This window comes from Lepidochelys kempii, chromosome 5, assembly GCF_965140265.1.
Source record: "Lepidochelys kempii isolate rLepKem1 chromosome 5, rLepKem1.hap2, whole genome shotgun sequence".
Taxonomy (NCBI): Eukaryota; Metazoa; Chordata; order Testudines; family Cheloniidae; genus Lepidochelys; species Lepidochelys kempii.
In genome coordinates this window covers 41,562,010-41,578,367 of record NC_133260.1, presented here as the reverse complement: position 1 = coordinate 41,578,367, position 16,358 = coordinate 41,562,010, and positions in this window count along the sequence as shown.

Sequence of the window (16,358 nt, the reverse complement as noted above, 5' to 3'; positions counted from 1 at the left end):
AACTGAATGGCTCAGTGGATTAATAGAGTAGGGGTCACACACTTTGTAGCTTGTGGAGGCCAAGCTTACTGCATGCATCAGGGACTCCTTGTATTCCTCCGTTCCACCCCACAAGCTCTTTGTGTGTCCCCCTTTCTCCTGTGCCACTGGCTCTAGGGATGAAGAGGGGGCATTCCATCCTGCCCTGTACCAGAGTCCAGTGTTCTGCTCCCCCCCCCCCACACACACACACAAAAGGTTCTGTGTGACCCTTTTCTGCATTACCAGGGTCCCCCCTTCTCCTCCCATGCCAGTGGCTCTGTGTAGAGCCCCATTTCCTCTCCCCTATACCAATGGTGTGCACACCTTCTTGCCCTGACCCCCATTATTATTTGTCTGAGATAAGTCATTCAGATTGTCAATGTGTTAAACTCTATTGGAAGGATGAGATGAAATGGGGTAATGTTATGCCAGAAGACATCAATGGGTATCATCAACCAGTTTGATTTATAGACAATTGCAGATGTCCTTGAAACTGTGGCTGTGCTAAGCAGATGGCAGGAGCTCCATATATCCCCCATTTCCCCTTTATGGTTTTCAATTTCCTCCAACAGGAATAGGTTTCTGGCTGCTGAAGCATAGAATATACCCTGATATTTTGGAATTGATCATATGTGGTGTTTGAAAGTTACCATGTTACATCCACACATAGAAATGCCATCACGTTGAGTATATGTCCTTGCAAGCTCAGCTAAATATGGAGCATATCATCTCTGTGATGTCGATAGGAGTTTGCCCAGGGCAGCACTCACTGGAAGATGTTGCCATTTGATGGCTGTTTGACCTATGTGAAATGAGTTGGCAGTTAGTCTGGTTTAACTGCATATGTGTGTACATCACAGCAGCCTCAAATAAGTACCATTGTTGGCAGCTTCAGTAAAGAGGCCAAGGAGTTGAAAGATCATCAAAATTGAATTACTTTCTAGGCCTAAAAGGGGTTCTTCTACATGAGAGCTGGAGCTATTTGAGAATGCTTTCACTGTTGCTCCTAAGCTTGACTTGTCACTTGGATGGAAACAGGATTTTAGCCTCCAGAACGGTCAAGCCTGCATTTTGTCAAGCCTGCATTTTTCACTAACATCAAATACTCTTTATAGTATTAAAGAAGATTGAGAGATTCTCTAGAATCTCTCCCATGTAATGTTAAATAATAGAAGCTCTTCTCCCTCAAGAATAAAATACTAAGTTGTTAAGTTAACAACTTAAGTTGGATCTAAATGTATATACTAAATATATATACTAATTAAATTAAATAAATTTGGACATTTTAATGGTAAAACTGACATACTGAAAAATTAGAAGTCAATCACATTCAATCAGCTTTTTTAAAAAGTGTAATATCCCACATATTTAGTTATTTTTGTTTCATATTGAATCTTTGCTACTAATGGGTTTTTGCTTTGAAAGTGCAGTATTTCTAGTTACTTTAAAGATGTTTTGCTTGCATTTGGTCCCTGAAACTGTTTTGTAGGCAACTGTTTATGATGAGCTCAGTAGCTTCTTGGACACTGGGTAAAATTAATCTCTCTGCAAAGGGCCAGCACAAAGTCTATTTACCTTGTTAAATTTTACTCAAGCCCTATTTTAAGGGCTTAAGTGATGTATAGGCCATGTGCTGACACTCTCATTCACATGCTGTGCCTATCACCATGGAACTCAGAGAGCAGTGCAAGGATTTCAAAGGGAAAGAACTGCTTTCCATTCCAGTTGCAGAACTCAGCAGCACTGAAGATGGAGATGGGCTTCTTTGCCATGGTCCCTGACTATACAAAGCTAATGTTAGGAGCTGCATTTTTTCAGAATGATTTTTTTTTTTAAGGAAATAGGGTGAAGATATTAAAGCATTTCCTCATTTCCTTGTACAAGACTTTTAACATAATAGGCATAGGGATGTTTGTGTTTCACTGAGATTTGCTGCACACCTTTGATATTACCAAAAGGGCCCAGGCTCCCAGCCATTTCAACAGGACATGGCTTTGGAAAATTTGTGTCCTGAACCTACTCTAAAGTTTATTATTTGGCATCCCCTTCATGGATAACCGTTCATATTGCTGGCCTGAAATACAGGTTTCGTCCAGGCTTTGCCTATTCCAAAAGTATAGGATGGTTAATGCAATTTGATCTCCCTTCATTTCTTCTTCCCATGCCCTTGATACTGCTAGCTCCCTTTTGAAGCAGATTTCTCTGGTTGCTACTACTGCACATCTTAGTGCAAGGGTGGCCAACCTGAGCCTGAGAAGGAGCCAGAATTTACCAATGTACATTGCCAAAAAGCCACTGTAACATGTCAGCAGCTTCCCCGCCACCCCCAGCACCTCCTGTCCGCCAGCAGCCCTGCCGATCAGCACCTCCCCCTCCCTCCCCGTGCCTCCTTCCCACCAGGATCAGCTGTTTCACAGTGTTCAGGAGGCTCTGGGATGGAGTGAGGAGGAGCAAGGGTGCAGCAGGCTCAGGGGACGGGGCAGGAAGGGGCAGGGGCCTTGGGGTAAGGGGTGGAGTAGTGGCAGGGCCTGGGGTTGAGCAGTGGAAAGTTGGGACCAGTAGCTCCAGCCCCGGAGTCAGTCAGCACCTGTGCAAGGAGCCGCATATTAACTTCCGAAGAGCCACATGTGGCTCTGGAGCCACAGGTTGGCCACCCCTGTCTTAGTGCTTTGTTAATGACAGTCAGTATGTAGTCTGAGGGGCTTTTAGTTTAGAAAAGTAACTGGTCATGTTTTTAATGGTCTACATGGTACTTCTGTATTTTTGTAATTTTCTGTCTCCATTCGATTTTTTTTGTTCTGATTGTACATAGGCAGTCTTCTGATTTCAATAGACGAGGTGCGGTAGTTGTTTATCTATCATCATGACCACTGATACCATGATACCATTATCCAATGATAATTATATGGTATTTTATACCAAGGACCCTGTTCAATGTTAAAGGCAGCATCTCCTAAAAAGTACGAGTGACCCAAGCTTCCATCGATAAATTTTTTTATCTAAAGGAACTGTGGACTGAGAAAGCGTTAATGTACTGTTTTTTTCTTAGTGTCACAGTGAGGAACCGGCACAAGTCCACCTTACTGCAAGGAATGCCCTCATGATATTGTATGAATTTTATTCCTTCAATTCTACTATCAGAACAACGGAAATTGAATACAAAGATGTATGTATATTAAAATAAAGTTAAGGATTTTGTTTAAATGGGCATAGTTAGGGCCACAATTCTGTCCTTCATTCATAGTTTTCTGCCTAGTGGCTAGTTTTTCATACTATGGGCCAAATTCTGCTCACTTACCGCATGCAAAAGGTCCCATTTGAAGTCAATAGGACTTTACTCATCTGAAACGTAAGCACGATTTGGGCCAGGATTTAAGGAAAGGAATCCCAGCGTTAAGGGAAAGCTGTAGTGAACAGTTCTCCTTCAGACATGTACTTCAGCTAAATAAACATTTACATTACTTTAACAGATTATATATTAAAAATGAGTTGTCTAAACATTTATCACTGTTTTAATATGACCATAGCTGTGAAGAGCTCTGATGTCTCACAGTCAGGACCACTATTTCATCTCTGTCCCAGCAGGAATTCCAGGCTGCTGCTCTAGTTTGTGACAAAGAGAGTGCTGTTCAGCAGAAAAATGCATGAAGATACAGAAAGTTTGCCAGTTATGAAACAGAAATATTCAGGGGGGAGGGATGTAAGTATTGATGGCACAGTACAATAGATTACATGTACTTAAAATAGTGCCTGTTCCAGAGAACTTACTATCTGAAGACACAATCAGGTATAATAAACATATGTGGTCATTAGAGCTCTGTTGCATGATTGAACAAGTATATTTTCAAAATTATTTGACAGGAGGGCTTGACCTAGTGAGTCGGAAGCTGTCCCAAGCCTAATGAGCCACCTAAGGACAGTCCAAAATCAAGAGTCTTTGTGTTGCAGAATGGGCAGTAGCTGCCATTTTCTTGTTGTGAATGATGAATATTTTCTTCAATCATTTATAATCATCCTGGCCCAGTCATGGTGTGGGCATAGAACCTGTAAGACCTAGCCAGAATTTGTGCCCTACAGTTAACCTGACTGTTCCTGACTGCAGATGGAGTTCACGACTCCACCCCACTTAATGTGAAAGAAGACCTCACAGAAGCACTTGACATATGCATCGACTCCTGGTCATTAGAAATGACTGTTTGCCAGTCATTTTCATTAGCTGAGCACCTCAATCCCTTAAACTGAAAGACGATCCTTTCTAATCCCCCTTCACAGCAGGTTCTTACAATCATTCAGCCCAATGCATGTTAAGTGTAGAGCACAAATTCTGGCTAGGTCTCAGTTTTTATACCAGGGCCAAGATTCAGCTACAGATTTAAAAAATCAATAGTGAATGAAGTAACAGTTTTATAAATGATTGAAGAAAATACCATTCACAAAAAGAAAATGGCAGCCTCCAAACATTCTGCAGAACATATAAAATTCCACAGGAAATGTACAGTCCTCAACTTCCAATGCACAGCATAGGAGAAACATATTTACTTTTCAGTAGGGTCAAATAAGCTCCAATTATGATGTTTGGGCTTTCTGTGCAAACATATAAGACAGACACGAAACTGTGGCATGTTCCAGAATGACGATTTCAAGCAGTATTCTTTTGCTATTCAGCCTTCACTAACTTTACACTGATGCTCTACTGAACTCGTAACTTTTACTATCTGTACAAAGGCATTTTATTAACATGAGAATCTCTAGCTTATCCTTCAAAAAAATATTTCCACGATCCATTCAAACTGTTATTTTATTTCCCAATGGTCTCACTGCAGCATTAGAAAAATGTAGTATGTAGCATTAACCCTTTAACATGTCAGTTTTACTTCCTGTGTCATACTAACATTACTACATGAATCAGATTAAAAATCTTACAGTACAGCACCAGTCATCTGTACGCATTTCTTTACAAACAGTGACAAGTACATGTTTTGATTTCATTGCCGCACCATTCATCAGCAATTGCCCACCATTTATATTCTAACAACACAGTCATGTGGATGACAAACTTTAGTAAGGTTAGTTTGTGTAACTACCAGCAGCTTTTCTTGAATTATATCTCTAGATTGATCAGACATTTGATTTGCTGAATTCCAATTTATATCTGAGTATTCTGCCTTGATTTTTCTATATGAACTGCTTGCAAAGGAAGACAGATGGGGGGAAAGAGAGAATTAGCCATTTACAACTGAGGCATGGAAATGAAGTCACATAAGTATTCTGAGCCCTGGTCTACACTAGGAGTTAAGGTCAAATTTAGCAGCATTAAATCGATTTAACCCTGCACCCGTCCACACAACGAAGCCCTTTTTTTTTACTTAAAGGGCTCTTAAAATCAATTTCCTTACTCCACCCCTGACAAGGGGATTAGCGCTGAAATCGGCCTTGCCAGGTCGAATTTCGGGTACTGTGGACACAATTAGACGGTATTGGCCTCCAGGAGATATCCCAGAGTGCTCCATTGTGACTGCTCTGGACACCACTCTCAACTCAGATGCACTGGCCAGGTAGACAGGAAAAGGCCCGCAAACTTTTGAATCTCATTTCCTGTTTGGCCAGCATGGCAAGCCGCAGGTGAGTGCAGAGCTCATCCGCAGAGGTGACCATGATGGAGTCCCAGAATCGCAAAAGAGCTCCAGCATGGGCCAAACTGGAGGTATGGGATCTGATAGCTGTATGGGGAGAGGAATCCATGCTATCAGAACTCGGTTCCAGTTTTCAAAATGCCAAAACTTTTATCAAAATCTCCCAGGGCATGAAGGACAGAGGTCATAACAGGGACCTGAAGCAGTGCCACTTAAAACTGTGAAAATTAAGGAGCTGAGGGAAGCCTACCAGAAAACCAGAGAGGCAAACGGCCACTCCAGGTCAGAGCCCCAAACATGCCGCTTCTATGATGAGCTGCATGCCATTTTAGGGGGTTCAGCCACCACTACCCCAACCGTGTTGTTTGACTCCGACAATGGAGATGGAGGCAACATGGAAGCAGGTTTTGGGGACAAGGAAGATGATGATGATGAGGTTGTAGATAGCTCACAGCAAGCAAGCGGAGAAACTGGTTTTCCTGACAGCCAGGAACTGTTTCTCACCCGAGACCTGGAGCCAGTACCCCCTGAACCCACCCAAGGCTGCCTCCCGGACCTGCCAGGTGGAGAAGGGACCTCTGGTGAGTGTACCTTTTTAAATAGTATACATGGTTTAAAAGCAAGCCTGTTTAATGATTAATTTGCCCTGGCATTCGCGGCTCTCCTGGATGTACTCCCAAAGCCTTTGCAAAAGGTTTCTGGGGAGGGCAGCCTTATTCCGTCCACCATGGTAGGACACTTTACCACTCCAGGCCAGTAGCATGTAGTTGGGAATCATTGCAGAACAAAGCATTGCAGTGTATGTTTGCTGGCGTTCAAACAACATCCGTTCTTTATCTCTCTGTATTATCCTCAGGAGAGTGATATCATTCATGGTCACCTGGTTGAAATAGGGTGCTTTTCTTAAGGGGACATTCAGAGGTGCCCGTTCCTGCTGGGCTGTTTGCCTGTGGCTGAACAGAGATTTTCCCCACTGTTAGCCACAGGGAAGGGGTGAGGGGTTAGCCACGCAGTGGGGGGAGGCAAAATGCGACCTTGTACATGAAAGCACATGTGCTATGTATGTAATGTTAACAGCAAGGTTTACTGTGAAAGAGTGTACCCATTGTTCTATAAAATGTCTTTTTCAATACCACTGTCCCTTTTTTTTTCCTCCACCAGCTGCATGTGTTTCAAGGATCAGAGGATCTTCTCCTTCCCAGAGGCTAGTGAAGATTAGAAGGTGAAAAAAATGCACTCGAGATGAAATGTTCTCTGAGTTCATGCTGTCCTCCCACACTGACAAAGCACAGACGAATGTGTGGAGGCAGACAATGTCAGAGTGCAGGAAAGCACAAAATGACTGGGAGGAGAGGTGGTGGGCTGAAGAGAGTAAGTGGTGGGCTGAAGAGAGGGCTGAAGCTGAAAGGTGGCGGCAGCATGATGAGAGGAGGCAGGATTCAATGCTGAGGCTGCTGGAGGATCAAACTAATATGCTCCAGCGTATGGCTGAGCTGCAGGAAAGGCAGCAGGAGCACAGCCCGCTGCTACAGCCCCTGTGTAACCAACCGCCCTCCTCCCAAGTTCCATAGCCTCCTCACCCAGACGCCCAAGAACGCGGTGGGGTGGGGGCCTCCGGCCACCCAGCCACTCCACCCCAGAGGATTGCCCAAGCAACAGAAGGCTGGCATTCAATAAGTTTTAAAGTTTTAAACTTTTAAAGTGCTGTGTGGCCTTGTCCTTCCCTCCTCCACCACCCCTCCTGGGCTACGTTGGTAGCCATCCCCCTATTTGTGTGATGCATTAATAAAGAATGCATGAATGTGAAGCAACAATTACTTTATTGCTTCTGCAAGCGGTGATTGAACGGAGGATGGGAGGGTGATTAGCTTAAAGGGAAGTAGAGTGAACCAAGGCGAGGGGGTTTCATCAAGGAGAAACAAACAGAACTGTCACACCGTAGCCTGGCCAGTCATGAAACTGGTTTTCAAAGCTTCTCTGATGCGCACCGCACACTCCTGTGCTCTTCTAACCGCCCTGGTGTCAGCAGCCAGGCGATTTGCCTCAACCTCCCACCCCGCCATAAGCGTCTCCCCCTTACTCTCATAGATATTGTGGAGCGCACAGCAAGCAGTAATAATGGTGGGAATATTGGTTTCGCTGAGGTCTAAGCGAGTCAGTAAACTGCGCCAGTGCGCTTTTAAACGTCCAGATGCACATTCTACCACCATTCTGCACTTGCTCAGCCTGTAGTTGAACAGCTCCTGACTACTGTCCAGGCTTCCTGTGTATGGCTTCATGAGCCATGGCAGTAAGGGGTAGGCTGGGTCCCCAAGGATAACTATAGGCATTTCAACATCCCCAACGGTTATTTTCTGGTTTGGGAATAAAGTCCCTTCCTGCAGCTTTTGAAACAGACCAAAGTTCCTGAAGATGCGAGTGTCATGTACCTTTCCCAGCCATCCCACGTTGATGTTGGTGAAACGTCCCTTGTGATCCACCAGTGCTTGCAGCACCACTGAAAAGTACCCCTTGCGGTTTATGTACTCGACGGCTTGGTGCTTCGGTGCCAAGATAGGGATATGGGTTCCGTCTATGGCCCCACCATGGTTAGGGAATCCCATTGCAGCAAAGCCATCCACTATGACCTGCACATTTCCCAGGGTCACTACCCTTGATAGCAGCAGATCTTTGATTGTGTTGGCTACTTGCATCACAGCAGCCCCCACAGTAGATCTGCCCACTCCAAATTGATTCCCGACTGACCGGTAGCTGTCTGGCGTTGCAAGCTTCCACAGGGCTATTGCCACTCGCTTCTCAACTGTGAGGGCTGCTCTCATCTTGGTATTCTTGTGCCTCAGGGCAGGGGAAAGCAAGTCACAAAGTTCCATGAAAGTGCCCTTATGCATGCAAAAGTTTCACAGCCACTGGGAATCGTCCCAGACCTGCAACACTATGCAGTCCCACCAGTCTGTGCTTGTTTCCCAGGCCCAGAATCTGCATTCCACCGCATGAACCTGCCCCATTAGCACCATGATGCCCACATTGCCAGGGCCCGTGCTTTGAGAGATGTCTGTGTCCATGTCCTCGTCACTCTCGTCACCACGCTGAGGTCGCCTACTCGCCCCGTTTCGCTTTGCCAGGTTCTGGTGCTGTATATACTGCTGGATAATGCTCGTGGTATTTAATGTGCTCCTAATTGCCAAAGTGATCTGAGTGGGCTCCATGCTTGCTGTGGTATGGCGTCTGCACAGAAAAAAGGCACGGAACAATTGTCTGCCATTGCTCTGACAGAGGGAGCGGCGACTGACGACATGGCTTACAGGGTTGGCTTACAGGGAATTAAAATCAACAAAGGGGGTGGCTTTACATCAAGGAGAAAAAAAAACAACTGCCACACAGAATGGCCCCCTCAAGGATTGAACTCAAAACCCTGGGTTTAGCTGGCCAGTGCTCGACCCACTGAGCTATCTCTCCCCCCATTATTTCAGTCAGGACTGAATCTCCATTAAACTTTTCAAGGTCCCCCTGACAGACCTCACCGAAACGATTGTCGGCCGTTGATTTCACGGGGGGTGGGGGGGAACAAATGAATACAAAACAAATCTGGTGTATTTCTTGTTTTTATCCACTCCATCTATCTTTTACATCTTTGGCTGGCAGCAGACGGTGCAGTAGGACTGCTAGCCTTCCACATCTCATGGCTGCTTGGCAGAAGATGGTGCAATAGGACTGCTAGCCATCCTCATCTCCTGCCTGCTCGGCAGAAGATAGTGCAATAGGACTGCCAGCAGGACTAAAGAGAATGACCTGATCAAGTCACTCCTAATTTAGTTCCTGCGCCCATGTCTGCCCAGGCGCTCCTGACCAACCTTACCGAGGTGGCCAGGAGCACCTCAGACACGATGAAAATGGTTATCAGGCCTATTGCACCATCTGCTGCCACAAGGCAATGGGTTGCTGCTGCTGTGTAGTAGTACCGTGTCTGCCAGCACCCAGAAGACACAGGGTGACAGTGAGGTGAGCAGGCTCAATGCTTGCCGTGGTATGGTGTCTGCACAGGTAACTCAGGAAAAAAGGCACGAAACGATTGTCTGCTGTTGCTTTCACGGAGGAAATGAGGGCCTGACAACATGTACCCAGAACCACCCGGGACAATGTTTTTTGCCCCATCAAGCATTGGGATCTCAACCCAGAATTCCATTGGGCGGCGGAGACTGTGGGAACTGTGGGATAGCTACCCACAGTGCAAAACTCTGGAAGTCGACGCTAGCCTCGGTACTGTGGAAGCACTCCGCCAAGTTAATACACTAAATACACTTAGAGCATTTTGTGTGGGGACACACAATCAACTATATAAAAATTATTTCTAAAAAACTGACGTCTATAAATTCGACCTAACTTCATAGTGTAGACATACCCTCAGTAATGAATAATATAGCAAAACACATCTTTGAAAACAAGACGATAACTTCTGCATTTTAAAATGTATCATTATCACAGAGTCAAGATTAGCTTAGAATTTCCACAAAAATTGTTAAACTGAATACTGTTAAGTAAAATTATCTGTAATGTGAAGAAAGTTCATAAATTTGTGTTCTCTGAACAGATCAAAACTATGCTGAGATAGAACACTATCAAGGCACTGAACAGTACCTTCATTTATTCAGTGCCTCTATAACTGACAAAAGCAGACTAATACACAGCGGCATGTTGGAGTCTGAGCAGGATTTACCTGTTCCAGTGCACAGTAAACTACAGCAAAATATTCTTTATCCTTATTTTTATGGAAAATAAGATTAAGCTACTTGATAAAGGATTTACAAAAATAATTTCTACATGAGCTGTGAGAATATTACAGTTAAAAGTTGGTGACTATTGCAGGGCTGTTCCAAACCAAGTTATATGTAAATGACAGATTCTTCATTTTTTCCATAGATTATAAAACCAAAAGGGACCACTGTGATCATCTAGTCTGACTTCCTGTATAACACAGGCCATAGGATTTCCCCGAATTAATTTCTGTTTGAACTAGAGCTTGGCTTATCTTTTAGAAAAATCCAATCTTGATTTAAAAATTGTCATTGATGGGGGAGCCACCACGACCCTTGTTCCAATAGTTAATTACCCTCAATGTTAAAAAAATGTGCCTTATTTCTAGTATGAATTTGTCCAGCTTCAACTTCCAGCCATTGGATCTTGTTATACCATTATCAAAATTTTTGTTCCCTGTGTAGGTACTTATAGAGTGTGGTCAAATCACCCTTTAACCTTCTCTTTATTAAGTTAAATAGATAGAGCTCCTTGAGTCTAAGTCATGTATTCCCATCCTTTAATCGTTCTTGTGGCTCTTCTCTCAACCTTCTCTCAACCTTCTCCAACCTCCTTGAATTGTGGACACCAGAAGTGAACACAATATTCCAGTAGCATTTATACCAATCCCAAATTCAGAGCTAATATAGCCTCCCTACTCCTTCTCGATATTCCCCCATGTACATCCAAGAATCACGTTAGCTCTCTTGACCACAATGTTGCATAGGGAGATAATGTTTAGGTGAGTATCCATCATGAACTCTCAAGTCCTTTAGAGTCACTTTTTCACAGGATAAAGCCTCCCATCCTGTAAGTATAGTTTACATTTTTTGTTCCTAGATGTATAATTTTACATTTGGCCATATTAAAATACAAATTGTTTGCTTGCACCCAGCTTTACTAAACAATCCAGATTGCTTTTTATTAGAGACCTGTCTTCTTAATTATTTACTACTTTCCCAAACTTTGTGTCATCTGCACACTTTATTAGGGATGATTTTATGTATTCTTCAAGGTAATTGATAAAAATATTAAGTAGCATAAGGCCAAGAACTGATCCCTGCAGGACCGCATTAGAAACTCACGCCCTTGATGGTGATTCCCTATACATAGTTACATTTGAAGATCTGTCATTTACCCAGTTTCTAATCCATATAATGTGTGTCGTGTTAATTTTGTATTATTCTTGTTTTTTAATCAAAATGTTGTGCTGTACTAAGTCAAATGCCTTACAGATTATATTATAATCAACACTATTAATTTAACAACCAAACTTGCAATTTAATCAAAAAAGTTGTTAGTTTAATCAGATCTATTTTCTATAAACCCATGTTGATTGGTATTAGTTATATTACTCTCCTTTAATTCTTTAGTAATTGGGTTCTTTATCAGCCATTCTATTATTTTTCCCAGGATCGATGTCAGGCTGATAGGCCTACAATTACAGGGCCATCCTGTTTACCATTTTAGATACTGGCACAACATTATCTTTTTTCCAGTGTTCTGGAACTTCCCTGGTGTTCCAAAATTTATTGAAAATCAACATTAACTGTTCAGCAAGCAACTCAGCCAGCTCTTTTAAAACTCTTGGATGTAACAACTGGATGTGCTGATTAACATCCTCCTGAGTTACTATCAGATTAGAAATTGTTTCATCATAATCATGTGATAGGACTGCAACATCTGGCTTTTTGCCAAATATAAAAACAATTGTTTATTGAACACTTCTGCCTTTTCTTCATTTCTATTGAGAATTCTACCATTTCCATCTATTAATGGATCAATACCATTGTTAGTACTCTTTTTGTTCTTAATATACTTTTAAAAACTCCTATTGTCCTTAATTCTGCTGGCCACCGATTTCTTCTTGTGTCCTTTTACTTCCTATATATATATATATATACATACACATATTAGGGCTGTCAATTAATTGCATTGTTTATTGTTTACAATAGAATACCAATTGAAATTTATTAAACATTTTGGATGTTTTTTTACATTTTAAAATATTTTTCTTTCAATTACAACACAGAATACAATGTATCCACAGCTCACTTTATATTTTTATTTTTATTACAAATATTCACACTCTAAAAATGATAAACAAAAGAAACAATATTTTTCAGTTCACCTCATACAAGTACTGCAGTGCAATCTCTTTATCATGAAAGTGCAACTTACAAATGTAGATTTTTTTTTTGTTACATAATTGCACTAAAAAAACAACAACTTTGGAGCCTACAAGTCCACTCAGCCCTACTTCTCATTCAGCCAATCGCTAAGACAAACAAGTTTGTTTACATTTACGGGAGATAATGCTGCCCACTTCTAATTTACAATGTCACCAGAAAGTGAGAATGGGCATTCGCATGGGAATTTTTTAGACAGGATTGAAAGGTATTTACGTGCCAGATATGCTAAACATTAATATGCCTCTTCATGCTTTGACCACCATTCCAGAGGACATGCTTCCATGCTGATGACACTCATTAAAAAATAATGTGTTAATTAAATTTGTGACTGAACTCCTCAGGGAAGAATTGTGTCTCCCGTTCTATTTTACCTGCATTCTGCCATATATTTCATGTTATAGCAGTCTCAGATGATGACCCAGCACATGTTGTCAGTTTTAAGAACACTTTCGCTGCAGATTTCACAAAACACAAAGAAGGTACCGATGTGAGATTTCTAAAGATAGCTACAGCACTCAACCCAAGATTTAAGAATCTGAAGTGCCTTCCAAAATCTGAGAGGTGTGGAGCATGCTTTCAGAAGTCTTAAAAAAGCAACACTCTCATGTGGAAACTACAGAACCCGAACCATCAAAAAAAGAAAATCAACCTTCTGCTGGTGGCATCTGACTCAGACGTTGGTCTGCACTGCTTGGGATTGTTATCAAGCAGAAACCATACTCAGCATGGACGCATGTCCTCTGGAATGGTGGTTGAAGCATGAAGCATATGAATCTTTCTCGCATCTGGCATGTAAATATCTTGTGACGCCGGCTACAACAGTGCCATGAGAACACCTGTTCTCACTTTCAGGTGACATTGTGAACAAGAAGCATTATCTTCTGCAAAAGGAAACAAACTTGTTTGAGGAATTGGCTGAACAAGAAATAGGACTGAGTGGATTTGTAGGCTCTAAAGCAGGGGTGGGCAAACTCAGGGTTTTGGATCTGGCCTGTGGGATTGACACCCCCATGGCACCATGAGTCCCACACCACTCCCAGAAGCAGCCAGCACCACGTTCCTGTGGCCCCTGGAAGAGAGGAGGTCAGAGGGCTCCGCGCGCTGTCCTTGCCTGTGGGTACGTCCCCCAAGGTTCCCATTGGGCGGGAACGGGGAACCGCAGCCAATGGGAGCTTCAGGGGAGGTACCCACAGGCGAGAGCAGCGCACGGAGCCCTCTGCCCACACTTCCAGAGGGGCTGCAGGGACGTGGTGCCGGCTGCTTCTTGGAGTGGCACGGGGCCGGGGCTGGGGCAGGCAGGCAGGGAGCCTGCCCTGGCCCCGGTGTGCACCACTGCAACCCCGGAGCTGCTCCAGGTAAGCAGCTCCGGGCTGGAGCCCGCACCCCAAACCCTCCTGCACCCCACACCCCAACTCCCTGCCCTAAGCCCCCTGCCTCACCCTAAACCCCTTCTGCACCCCAACCCCCTGCCCTGAGCCCCCTGCCACACCCCGCACCCCTCCTGTACCCCAACCCCCTGCCCTGAGCCCCCTCGTACACCCTGCACCCCTCCTCTGCCCCAGCCCTACATTCATGGACCTGCATGCAATTCCCCACCCAGATGTGTCCCTTGGGCCAAAAAGTTTGCCAACCCCTGCTCTAAAGTTTTATATTGTTTTATTTTTGAATGCAGTTATATTTTGTATATAATTTTACATTTGTAAGTTCAACTTTCATCATAAAGAGATTGCACTACAGTACTTGTATTAGGTGCATTGAAAATACTATTTCTTTTTTTTTACAGTGCAAATATTTGTAATAACAAATAAATATAAAGTGAGCACTGTACATTTTGTATTCTATGTTATAATTGAAATCAATATATTTTAAAATGTAGAAAACATCCAAAAATATTTAAATGGCATTCTATTATTGTTTAACAGTGTGATTAATTGCACAATTAATTTTTTTAATCGCTGCAATTAATTTTTAATCGCTTGACAGCCCTAATTATATATACATATATTTACATATTATACTTGCCTTCACTTACCCTCTAAACCAGCTTAGTTTCTGAACAGTGTGACCTTCAACAAAATGTTCATAATCAATTCCCAATCAAATTTTTCATGTTTAAATTCTTTCTCCCAACTGATCTGACTCATAATTGTTTTCAGCATTGTGAAACTGGTTCTTTAAAAGCACCACGCATATATATTACTGTTTGCACCTAACAAAGAGGAACAATTCATGATCACTTGCACATAATTTTTAGTTCTGTGATCAGTTCTTCTTTATCAAGATGAGGTCTAATATAGAATTCTTGTGTGTTGGAAGCAATATTTTGAGTGAAATATTGTCATCTATAATATTTAGAAATGGCAAGGATGGTTTAGTACATTGTTTTCATTTCTTGTTTTATTGATGCCTCCTCTAGTTGTTTATCCTCTTCTTTCCAAAACTTTTACATGCCCAATCTTTGTGATTTCTTCACTGCTTTGCATAATTCTTTTATTTCTGCTTTCTCAGCAATCTTGGCTTATTTATACTTTTCCTGTAATTTTCTTGTTTTGTTGCTTGTCCAGCTTTTCCTTGTTTGCTTATGTTTCCCAATAACTTCCTCCACTATGTTTTCTATCACTTCCTATATTTCCCATTCAGTCTGTAGTTAAATTTCTTCATCATCCCAAATTAATGGCCTGAAATACCCACCAACCATTCACTACTACTATTACTACTTTTGAAGTGATCAGTGTATATGAGTTCATGCTGAGTCTAGCTTTGTAGACTCTAAAGATGGCTCTAAGACACCTTTATGACTTCCCTGATCCTAGGAATGATTGGAACTGAACTTACCCCAGTGCACATAAAAGCAAATATATGGATGCTCTGACTTTCATCATAGTCCAGCTCTGCTTTCTTCTTACCAAAGTTGGCCCTGACATGCTCCCTGTGCTGAGTGGGACAGAAAGGACTGGCTTAAAGTCAGCACAGCTAGTTTTATTCTAGGATCCATCCACTTCTGTATCCATTTAGCTTTATTCATGTTACTATCATGAAAGAATATCAGTGCTTCAAATTTGACATTTTCACTTTGCAGTTTGCAAGTACACTGGGCATTGTCTTTCTTCATTTCTATTGAGAATAGAAAACAGTCTTTCCACCTACCACTATTTTCCATTCAGTTCACTCTTAGGTTCTGCTGCTCTTGGTAAAATAAACTGTTATGGACCAGGATGTAGATAGTGTTGCCTAGCAGTCAGAGCAGGAGTCAGATCTAGTGGGTGGAGTAGGATGGGGAATGAAGCCAAGGATAAGAATCAGAGTCAACTGCCAGTTACCAGAGTCAGGGGTCAAGTCAGAGTCAGAACCAGGAATCAAAGCAGAGGACAAGAGTCGAGGTCAGATACAAAATGCCAGAGTCAAGGATCAACCCAGAGTCAAGGTCAGAAGTCAGAGGCCAGGGTCGGAGCTAGGACTGGTCACTGAGGATTGGAGGTGAGGCAAGGATCAAGCACAGAGCAAAAACATGGTGGAAACAGGAGTGAAGGTGGGAGTAAGGCAGGAGGCAGGAGCAGAGCAGGAACAGCATTTATTACCAGAGAAAACAATCCAGTCTCTACTTTGTATCTCTGATCTTTATTCTGAATAAGCAAAAAGCACTCCATTCCAAGATGGACACTGCAGACCCTGAGCATGTTCAGTAAGAACTTAAGATTTCTAAAAAAAAAAAAAAAAAAAA